Source organism: Quercus lobata, chromosome 2 (genome assembly GCF_001633185.2).
Source record: "Quercus lobata isolate SW786 chromosome 2, ValleyOak3.0 Primary Assembly, whole genome shotgun sequence".
Classification (NCBI taxonomy): domain Eukaryota; kingdom Viridiplantae; phylum Streptophyta; class Magnoliopsida; order Fagales; family Fagaceae; genus Quercus; species Quercus lobata.
Genome location: NC_044905.1, coordinates 96,454,347 through 96,466,239, shown reverse-complemented (window position 1 = coordinate 96,466,239; position 11,893 = coordinate 96,454,347). Strand labels below are relative to the sequence as shown.

The 11,893-nt window shown below is 33.2% G+C and overlaps 1 pseudogene; it reads left to right on the top strand.

Annotated features, from left to right (window-relative positions):
- The first annotated feature begins 4,060 nt into the window (after positions 1-4,060).
- LOC115977372 lies at positions 4,061-11,403 on the top strand (annotated as a pseudogene).
- Positions 11,404-11,893: the final 490 nt, after the last annotated feature.

Genomic DNA, 11,893 nt, shown 5'->3' with positions numbered 1-11,893 from the left:
TCCAAATACCATTCCTTCTCTGTCTAATAAAATAGTGTTGACATGGTATAGATTGCCCAATAACACCGCACCATGTTGCATGTGGGAAAATTCCCGGGTTCTTGTATCAAAAATATCGGTTGAGGGGGTTCACATCAAAGGCTTCAAGTTCAACTAATTGCCGTCAAGAAGTATTGGGGAGAAAATTAGGCTTGAAAATTGCTTATTTTCAGTAATTTATTTTTATAATTTGAGATAAAATAATAAAAGCTATCTTATTTAAAAAAAAAAAAAAAACTGAATTTGTATTATTTAAAATAAATTTATTTGAGAAAAAAAAAGTAGAGTGAATTATTTAAGTAAAAAACTAGCTCATATCCGTTGCCAATGAGAATGCAATAGCCAGTCCGTTGCCAATGAGAATGCAATAGCCAGTAAAAGTAGAGGTGTTTGCAATGAGAATGCTCTAATTCTAGGTGGGGTCTTAACTCTTGACTGTTGGGCAGTAGCCAGTAGGTTGTTTGGTTTGGCTGGGCATACTACTATATCTAAAGGAAAGCCATTGGTTTAAGCCTGTGCCTTGGTCAAGCCTGGCTTTCATGGGGATTGATGTTTGAACTTTGAACGTGGGGTTGGCCTTTCCGTTAAGAAATCCAAGAGTGAGAAAAGTCAAGAATATGATTGGATTCTTCCTAGCTTGTTCAAGTCCTTACCGTGTGAGAAGATTAAGAACCCCAGGTTTCAAAGTTATTAGACTTTCATAGCTGAAAATGTTTATACCTACTTAATTGTATTCATCTAAAACATGGCACATGCATGTCCATCCAAATCAGTATTAGAGTCATTGTTGATTAATAATATGAAGCTTCATTCCGACATTCAGAAACACGAGGCATTAATTAGTTTGTGGGTATTTCTTCTGAAATGACTAGTTAAATAGGAATATATCAAAACGAACTGAAAAGTCAGAATTGGAAAAATGATGGTTACTACAAATACAATGTCTGGTTGTTTTGGTTTTCGAACCTGCTTATTGGACTTGCAAGCAAAATTTCTAGTCAAGGAATTGCCTGCCGTTGCAAACAAATAAGTTGCATATATACTAATACCAAACCAATTCCAACATATATAAAGGTGTAAAAAATAATAATAATAATAATAATAATAATTCTTTTTTGGTAAACAAGGCTTTTCATTCAACAGCTAAGCTGCCAAACCAGCAACAACAGAGTTTGCAGAACGATTATACAAAGCGACAGCAAAATTTCAGCTAAGCAACAAAGAAAGCTCCAAAGGAGGATACACATAAGCAACAAATTAAGGAAAGTTTAGGAAAATTTTGAAACCAACTTTTATGGAAAATATAAAATGTTGTTAAAAAAATACTATGTCCATAACATTTTCACAATTCTTTCACAACAAATTCTTAGTAGCAAGTTGTTTCTTGCTGTTATTGGTGGGCAAAAAAGTCATTTTAGCAGTGAATTCAGATTAAAAACCTATAACAACTTGTCACATAGGTAGTCAAACATGACAACATCCAAACCCCAAAGATTTAATTTTTTAAACTTTGGATCCTTACAGGAAAAACTAAAGAGTCAAACACAATTGTTTTTAAAAAAAAACCAAGAATTGTTTGAATATTTAAAAAAAATTAAATAAGTTGACAAATAAGTTGATACAAAAAAACACTTACGAATCTGTTAAGTAAATGGGATGTTTGTTCTAGGAAGGACCACATACTACAGGAATATACTAGATAAACATTTTTTTTTTTTTTTGGGGAAATATTCAATTTGAGGGGCCAAGTATAATTTTTCCCCAAATTTAAAATCTTAATCTTATGCACCTACACACTATTTTTTATTTTTTATATAAAATAAAAAATCTTAGGGGTTCCCTTAGTCTAGAAATAGCTTCTTTTTTTTTTTTTTTTTTTTTTTTTTTTGGAAAAGGAGTCTATAAATAGTTTTGTCCCTTCACCTTCACCTTTTTACAATAAATTATTGGCATGTTGTAAAGTATTAGTTTTGTAGTTGTGATAAACTTCGTAACCTCTTTATGAATGGAGCGCATGGCAAGCTAAGACTTGAATTGGAAAATAAAGAAATAAACAAACAGTATTTTATACCAATTTGGAAAATAAAAAGTCATTATTTTTGAATACTAAGTGATATTTAAATGTAAAAATTCATTAAAAGATACTCCCTCCGTCCCACTTTGTTTGTCCTCTATTCCATTTTAGGATGTCCCAAAATATTGTCCTGTTTCTAAAAATAAAAGTCATTAATTTACTAATATTCCTATTATACCCCTATTAATTTACTAATTCAATTTTTTGATAAATTTATTTAAGGGTAGTTTTGAAAACTTATACATTTTTAAAAGGTAGACAAAATAATAAATGATGTTCCCTTAAAAAGTTTAACTTTTCAAACAGGACAAACAAAGTGGGATGGAGGGAGTAATATATATATTAATCATTGTTTTATGTTTATCTATGACTTCATGTTGGAATGGCTTGAATTTTAGCTTCGGAGGCTTGATATTAAGAGCCAACATTAAATGATGTTGCTGTCTTGCATAAATTGTCAAAAAAGCAAGAACAACATTCTGACATGAAATCCAAAGTTTGCTTTCATCTTTTGTAGCCGAAATGGATCACTCATTGGCAATTAATGCTTACCATCTTCTTTGAATTATAAAGTTCCATGTGCTGAAACTATTGACATTTCGGCTGAACATCTAACTATAAATAGATGGTGTTTTTGAGAGAAGATGCAAGAGAGTTTCTACTGAGATAGAGATAGCAAAGAGATTTTTCTGTGCGTGTGCAGAAGAGATAGGGAGCTAGAGTGTCTTGCAACTTTTGTCTAAATACAATAGGGTGTTTTCTATTTATTTGTGAGAGAACCAAAGGTGTATTTGGGGTTTGGATTTGTGAGGGTGTCTTTAAGGTATTGTTGTAATCTCCAAAATTATAATGAAACTTTATTCTATTGCCTCCCATATAGATGTAGACATATTGCCGAACCACGTAAATTCTTTATGTCATATTTTCTCTTCTATACTCTTTAACTTTATGTAAATAGATCATTTCACAAATTTTCATAATACTTAGGTATAGTACTTGCAATGTTTCGAGCTATCATATAAGAGTGAGCCCTATAGTTGGACCCATGTGTGGGGCCCACCCACAATATAGTAAGAGCTCAGAGAAGAGCTCAGAGTACTGCTATGGAACTAGAAAATGTTAGGACTACAATTTTTGTCACAACTTGTTCACGTGGCAAGTTGTGAATGGTAAAGTAAAAGTAGTGGATTTATGTGGGCCCACAACTCCACCACTTACAACTTACTATGTGAACAAGTTGTAATCTTAGTATTACTCCAATGGAACTAAGTATTTTTCTCATTTTGAGCCTAATAACCAAAGCCAATATGAAACATTTATGGCAATGATGCTGTTTCCAAACATATAGTACTTATTGGGCCCATTTGTGTGATGTAAGCTGCCCCCAAAATTCCACATGGAATGTAAGCCATACATAAGTTAATACAGTTAACGCGGAGTCCTCTCCACCTAGCAATTAGCAAAGGTTAGCTTGACAATGTCCATGACAATGGTTAATTCATAGGTAGTGGCAATGTTTCAAGCTATCACAAAAGAGTGAGCCCTATGGTTGGACCCATGTGTGGGGCCCACCCATAATATGGTAAGAGCTCAGAGTATTGCTATGAAATTGAAAAATGTTAGGACTACAATTTTTTCTACAACTTGTTCATGTGGCAAGTTGTGAATGGTAAAGTAAGAGTAGTAGGTCTATGTGGGTCAACAATTCCACCACTTATGACTTACCATGTGAACAAGTTGTGGTCTTAGCATTACTTCGATTGAACTATCTAAGTATTTTCCTCATTTTGAGCCTAATAACTAAAGTCAATATCAAACATTTATGGCAATGACGTTGTTTCCAAACATATAGTACTTATTGGGCCCATTTGTGTGCTGTAAGCTGCCCCAAAATTCCACATGGAATATAAGCCATATGTCTATAAGTTAATACAGTTAACGCGGAGTCCTCTCCATCTAGCAATTAGCAAAGGTTAGCTTGACAATGTCCATGACAATGACAAACCAGAAGCCCCTACTTTCTAAATTCCAATCCTTTCTTTTGTTCAGTCTCAGCCTTTGTGGTTATGAGCCTTTGGTGATGGCAAATGAGTTGATACCAGTTGGAGTAGTTCTTGATTTGAAGTCCCCAGTTGGAAGAGTGGCAGAGAGGTACATGTCCATGGCGCTCTCAGACTTCTATGCTGTGAATCATAACTATAGCACAAGACTCTCTCCTCACAAAGGATTCTGGGAATGATATAATTGCTGCAGCATCTGCAGGTACGGACGTAAAACTAAATGTTTCATACATATGCACATTATATAATATAAGCACAAGCTAGCTCTCACACACAAATGAAAACATGATAAGTTGAGCATATATTGCTCCACATGCATGATGAAATACCACTGGAAATGTGTTCCCCCCCCCCCCCCCCCCCAAAAAAAAAAATTCTTGACAATAATTCATCTAAAAAGCAAAGAAAAGTGTTACATACAGTAGGATAGTGCGGCCTACAAAGGTTCTTGTAAGAAGATTTTTATGATTAGGATATTTTCTAGGAATAAAATCCTTTTTCGTTTCAAAGTCCTTATCTTGTCAATTTTATAATGTTAAGATTCTATCTTTTGGATCTGTAGTGTACTATTGTGTAGTGTGTGTACATACTTATGTTACTTGGTAGTCTTTATGCTTTTAAAATTATAAAATTTAATTGCATCATGGAATGGATTCATTTTAAATGAAAATAACTATCATTATTTTCTTTTCCATTGGCAACTTTAGAAAATGACTGCAAACCCTTTTCGTTATACTAACAAAATTGAACAAATGTATCTCACTCTCAAATAAAGCACCAAGAAAATTTGCTCCTCACGATACTAATGCTCCATTTGTTTTTTTGTAAAATATTTTACTAAAAATATTTTCATCAATTTATTTTGTTTGTTTTATTGTAAAATTTGGTTATACTTGAAAATATTTTCGGTTGACTGTGACTCCCCCCCCATCTAGTGGTCACTAGTCTAGTGGCTGGTCTAGTGGCTAGTGTTGACAGTTTGGTCATTGAAGCTGCTGGCTTGGTCATTGTACCTAAGCTACCGGTTTTGGTTGGTGGTTTGGTTTAAAAAAAATTTATATATGTCACCAAATGCTTGAAAATATTTTACTAAAAATATTTACATATAAAATATTTTATAGTAAAACAAACAAATTATAACATACAAATTTTTGAATATTTATAATCAAGTTCTGTTTAGGTCCTATAAATATGATCTTCACAGGGACAGAACCAAGATTTTCTCTTTGGAAGGCTAAAGCTTGAAACAAAAAAAAAAAAAAAAAAAAAAAAAAAAAAAAAAAAAAAAAAAATCACATTTCAATAACAAGATATATACAAATACTCAAAAACTGTATTAATATATGAAAAATGTAAACTAATATCTATTCTTTCTTTTTTTTAGAAACAAACACACACACACACAAGGGAGAGGGAAAGGAGTTTAAATACAGAGACACATCACAACTCCACTCAAAAGCTATGACAACTTTTAAGGGAAGGTAGGGCAAGTTATACTACATACAACACATTCTTTTAAGCAATATGGGACAATTACCCCTTTTTTTTTGAAGAAACAAACACACATACAAGGGAGAGAGAAATGAGTTTAAACAATTATCACAAAGACATTTCATAACTTCACTCAAAAACCATGGTAACTTTTAAGGGAAGGTAGAACAAGTTATACTACACATAACACTCTCTCTTAAGTAATGTGGGACAGTTACCCTTTTTTTTAGAAACAAACACACACACACACACACACAAAAGGGAAAAAGAAAGGAGTTCTAACACAAATGTAACTAATATCTATTCAATTGGTAAAAGAAAAAATATGAAGAATAATTGTTTCCTAATATTTTTAAACTCAGTAACATATTAAAATGGAACTCAATGTAATTTTAAATCCCAAAAATTATCTAGTTTTGATTTTGAGATAAGCTTTGTTGCGATTTTAATTTCAATGTACAAAATCTAAGAGTTCATTAAAAAATGTCATTTTCACAGTTTGTGGCAGCGCCTAATTTTGACAACATTTATGATTGGAAAATTCACGTATTATAACTAAAAACTAACTAGTGTTTCCGAGTATATTTTTAAGAAAAAAGACCCAAACAAGAAAGGAATCAAATCATTTAGATGTAGTCAAACATGACAACATCCAAACCCCAAAGATTTATTTTTTTTAAACTTTGGATCCTAACAGGAAAAACTAAAGAGTCAAACACAATTTTAAAAAAAAAAAAACCAAAAAATTGTTTGAATATTTAAAAAAAAAATTAAATAAGTTGACAAATAAATTGATAAAAAAAAAAAAGAAAAGAAAAACACTTAGGAATCTGTTAAGTAAATGGGATGTTTGTTCTAGGAAGGACCACATACTGCAGGAGTGAACTAGATAACCATTTTTTTTTTTTTTTTTTTTGGGGGGAAATATTCAATTTGAGGGGGCCAAGTATAATTTTTCCCCAAATTTAAAACCTTAATCTTATGCACATACACACTATTTTTTATATATAAAATAAAAAAAATCTTAGGGGTCCCTTAGTCTAGAAATAGCTTCTTTTTTTCTTCTCTCTTTCTTTCTTTCTTTCTTTTTTTTTTTTTTTTTTTTTTTTTTTTTTGTGGAAAATGAGTCTAGAAATAGTTTTGAGAGAAGATGCAGGAGAGCTTCTACTGAGATAGAGATAGCAAAGAGCTTCTCTATGCGTGCACACTAGAGATAGGAAGCAAGAGTGTCTTGCAATTTTTGTCTAAATACAATAGAGTGTTTTCTATTTATTTGTGAGAGAACCAAAGGTGTATTTGAGGTTTGGATTTGTGAGAGTGTCTTTAAGCTATTGTTGCAATCTCCAAAATTATAATGAAACTTTATTCTATTGCCTCCTGTGGATGTAGACATAGTGCTAAACTATGTAAATTCCCTGTGTCATATTTTCTCTTCTATACTCTTTTACTTTACGTAAATAGATTATTTCACAATACTCATGTATAGTACTATAAGGTGCTGTTTCTTAGGTTCACTTTTCAAAATTTTTCCATGTGGCTTTTTTCTCATCAGATAGAAGTGTATTTTTTAGTTAAGTAGTCACATGACAAAATTTTAAGTGGAGAACGTAAGGGACAACACTTAAGGTACTATATATAAGTTTTGTCCTATATATTAAGTGTTTTTTTTTTCACATGTGTATCATTTTTAGTAGTTGACTATATACCAAGTGAAACTTATGTCAATTTTGTTATTTTGATTAATATAATCTTTTGAATTTATTATGTAATTATCTCCTTCCTTTGTATAGTATAATGAATTATTGCAAAAAGAATTTGATTAATACAAAATTTTAAATTTATTATGTAATTAAGTTCTTTTGTTGTTTTTCCTTTTGTTAAAACTCTTGTTTCTTCATATTCTTTTTTCTCTTATTATTTTTATAAGTTATTGTTGGGGCATTATAATTCAACTCCCTACAACTGCTCTAAAAACAGGCCAATGGGGTGCTATGTCGAACGCCATAATAGATTTTGAGTATATTTTCCTCATCACCAATTGGTTTTGAGGTAGAGTGACATAGCTTAGGTTTGACAATTGGTATCATAGTAGGTCACAAGTTCGGGTCACTACTGCACATGTGTAGGTGTTGGGAGTGGGATTATTAGGCAGAGGCCTAATGGGCCAAGTCTAACTAGAGACGGAGGTCAAGTTAGGCCTAGTCTCAATCAACTTATTGGTGCTAGGCTGTCACCCTTACCATCAGCTATAGCTTTTGGTGCAGTAGGTAAGCCCTTGGTCCTAACAGTTATGAACCAAATTAGACATTGATAAAATATGCCGGTGTATAGTTTCAACGTGTTAATATTTTCCAGAATGTATTGATAAAGTTTATTATCAGTGTACTGTTGTTGTTATGGTAGTTGTTTTGAACATTGCCTGTAAAATTTCAAACTTCTAAGTAATTTACTGTTGCAATGAAATCCAGCACTAGATTTAATGAAGAATGAAGAAGTGCAGGCCATTATAGGACCTCAATGGTCAGCACAAGCTAAGTTTGTGATAGAACTTGGACGCAAAGCTCAGGTTCCCATCATTTCCCTTTCAGCCACAAGTCCTTCTCTTTCTCCATCCCAAAACCAGTTCTTCATACGAACAACTCAAGACGACTGCGTACAGGTTAAAGCCATAGCAAACATTGTTGATACTTTTGGTTGGCGGGAAATTGTCCTTATTTATGAAGACACAGATTATGGCAATGGTTTAATTCCATATTTGTTGGATGCTTTACAAGAGATTGACACTAGGGTGCCTTACAGAAGTGTCATTCATCCATCGTCTAATAATACCGAAATCATTAAAGAGCTTAACAAGTTAAAGGCAAATCATGCAAGAATATTTCTTGTGCACATGACTGCTTCACTTGGCTCAAAGCTCTTTGTACGTGCAAAAGAAGCAGATATGATGAGCGAAGGGTATGCATGGATCCTCACAACAGGTTTATCATCTTTGCTAGATCCTATGGGCTCAAAGGTTATGGACTCAATGCAAGGGGTATTGGGAATAATGCCATACATACCGCCGTCTAAACATCTAAAAGATTTTGAAAGAAAATGGAAGAGAAACTTAACCTCAATCAAAATAAAGAGCAAGAGTACTACTAGCTTAAACTTCTTTGGATTATGGGCATATGATACAATTTGGGCGTTGGCTATTGTAGTGGAGAAGGCTGGCTGCATAGTGCATTCTAGCTTCTTGAAGCAAAATGCTAGCAACGATAATGTCGATCTTGCAGCTCTAGGAATTTTTGAAATGGGTACAAGGCTTCGCAACACAATTCTAACTACTAAATTTCGAGGCCTAAGCGGAAATTTTGATTTGGTTAAGGGGCAGTTGGAGCCTTCAGCCTTCGAACTATTCAATGTGATAGGAAGAACAGAGAGGATTATTGGACATTGGACCCGAGAGACAAACTTAACTTCAAATGAGAATCTCTCAAAAAATCAAATTTCAAAGGACAAACTAAAACACCCTATTTGGCCAGGAGACACACCAGAGCAGCCGACAAAGTTAAGGATTGGGGTTCCAGTGAAAGAAGGTTTTCTAGATTTCGTGAAAGTGGAATGGGATCCTGTTATCGTATCTGGGTTCTCCATTGATGTGTTTGAGGATGTGCTTCGTGCATTACCCTTCCACCTTCCTTACATGTATATTCCTTAATCGAATGAAACGAGGCAAAGTAACGGGACATACGATCAACTTCTTGGGGAAATTAGTACTCTGGTGGGGTTTTTTTTTTATATTTTTTTTTTTTGGCTAATGACTAGATGAATAAAAATCTGCTACCCTACTAACTGTTATTTTATTTTTCTATTTTAAACTTTTTTAATTTATAAAGAAAAAATAAATAAAAACATGTAGTAAAGCTATGATAAGTGAAGTATAAAAGGGAACACTTAAAGTCGGATAGTTGGTTTTTATTCATTTTAAGTGCGTGTTAATTAATTACTTTATTTAACATTTTTCAAAGTCGATAATAGATAACTCTCTCATTCTCTAAATGCAGAACTACGATGCAATTGTTGGAGACACAACAATTGTAGCTAGGCGCTCGTTGTATGTTGATTTCACTTTACCTTATACAGAATCGGGTGTGTCGATGGTGGTTTTGATGAAAGATGATGAGAGCAAAAACTTGTGGATTTTCTTGAAGCCACTAAGCATTAATCTATGGTTAACAACTGGTGTAGCATTCATCTTTACAGGTTTGGTAATATGGACTCTTGAACATCGAGTAAACAATGATTTTAGAGGCCCTCTAGAGCAACAACTTGGCTTGATTTTCTGGTTCTCCTTCTCAACACTTGCCTTTGCTCATAGTAATTCTCTCTCTCTCTCTCTCTCTCTCTCTCTCTCTCTCTCTCTCTCTCTCTCTCATATTTTAATACATGAATATTCTTTATCCATGTGTATATTAACAATAATTTAATGATAATAGGGGAGAGAGTGGTAAATAATTGGTCAAGATTTGTGTTGATCATATGGATTTTCGTGGTACTCATCTTGACTCAGAGTTATACAGCAAACTTAACCTCAATGTTAACTATACAAAGATTGCAACCTACATTTGTTGATGTAAAAGAGATTATAAAGAAGGGTTATAATGTTGGATATCTAAAGGATTCCTTTGTTAAGGAGCTCCTAATAGATCAACTAAGTTTTAATGAGTCCAACTTAAAGGCGTATGAGACCCCAGAGGAGTATCATGAAGCACTATCAAAGGGAACTTACAATGATGGGGTTGCAGCTATTTTTGATGAAATCCCCTATATTAAGCTCTTCCTTGCAAAGTATTGCTCTAGGTACTCCATGGTTGGGCCCATCTACAAAACTGATGGATTTGGCTTTGTGAGTCTCTCTCTCTCTCTCTCTCTGGCTCACCCTAAAAAAATACACCCCTATTATTCTTTCCTGTTTACAAATGCAATAAGAATGCGATAAGACCAACAAGCAACAAATTTTTTAGTAAGGCCTTGATTTGTGTATTATTCTATCTTTTTTTTTTTTTTAAATAATATAATTTTATAACATGTTTCTTCAGGCCTTTCGAAGAGGATCTCCTTTGGTCCCTTACATTTCGAGGGCAATCTTGAATGTCACTCAAGATAAACATAAAAGCCTAGAATATGAGAAGAAGTACTTTTCAAGTCAAACTACCTGTGAAGATCAAAGTACTACAATCTCTTCACATAGTCCTAGTCTTGGTGTGGATAGCTTTGGGGGCCTCTTCATCATTGCAGGAATCACTTCCTTGGTCTCACTCTTGGTTTATGTGTTTAAGTTCTTTTGCTCATATTGGCCTGTTTTGAGCAACGACAATCCTGCCGACTCTTGTTGGTCCAAATTAGTTAAAATGGCAAAACATTTTGACTTGAAAGATCTCTCTTCATATACCTTTAAGGGAGAAGAATCAAGGGTACATGCTCTAGCAAGTCCCAACGTTTTTGAACCTTCACCTAGTATTGATGATATGCAGAATCACACGAGGAATTCCACTGAAGGATCAGATGACAACGGAAATCTTTCTTCAAGTTCAAGACATGGTGATGCATCTATGCAGGATGTGCCCAATTCAACATAGACATGGTTTTCTCCTAAATCTTTAAGATGAACTCATTCCCCTAAGCTTGGTTCATAATTTATTACCTAAAAATTATGTAAAATATATCATATGCAATATAATAAACTATATCAGTCTTATCAATCACAATTACATTGATTAACTATCTTCTTTTTGAAAGAAGAGATTACATTTTTTTTTTGTCATGGTTCGAATTCCCTTCTGTTCTACTCTAGATTCTATTCAGAATCCTCCACAAGGATTTAGATCTAGCTCTGTTTGTTTTAGCGATAATATTTTCTAAAAAATGAGTCATTTTAAAAAAAAAAATGTTTTCTACAAAACTGTCTCATTTTCCTATGTTTGGTAATAACCTTAAATGAGTTGGAAAAAAAAAAAAAAAATCTCCTAACTTCCCTTTGTTCTTTTATGTTGACCATCCTCTCCCTTAATATTTGTGGGTATCCTCTCCCTTAAGATTTGTGGGAATTAATATATTAGTTCTTTTATCAATAACAATAACAAAATATTTTGAATTTTGAAATTATACTCTTGACCAAAGCCTAAACACAATTTGGTGACAAAGAACTATACTCAACTAAAAACAAATTCACCAACCATGATTAGGG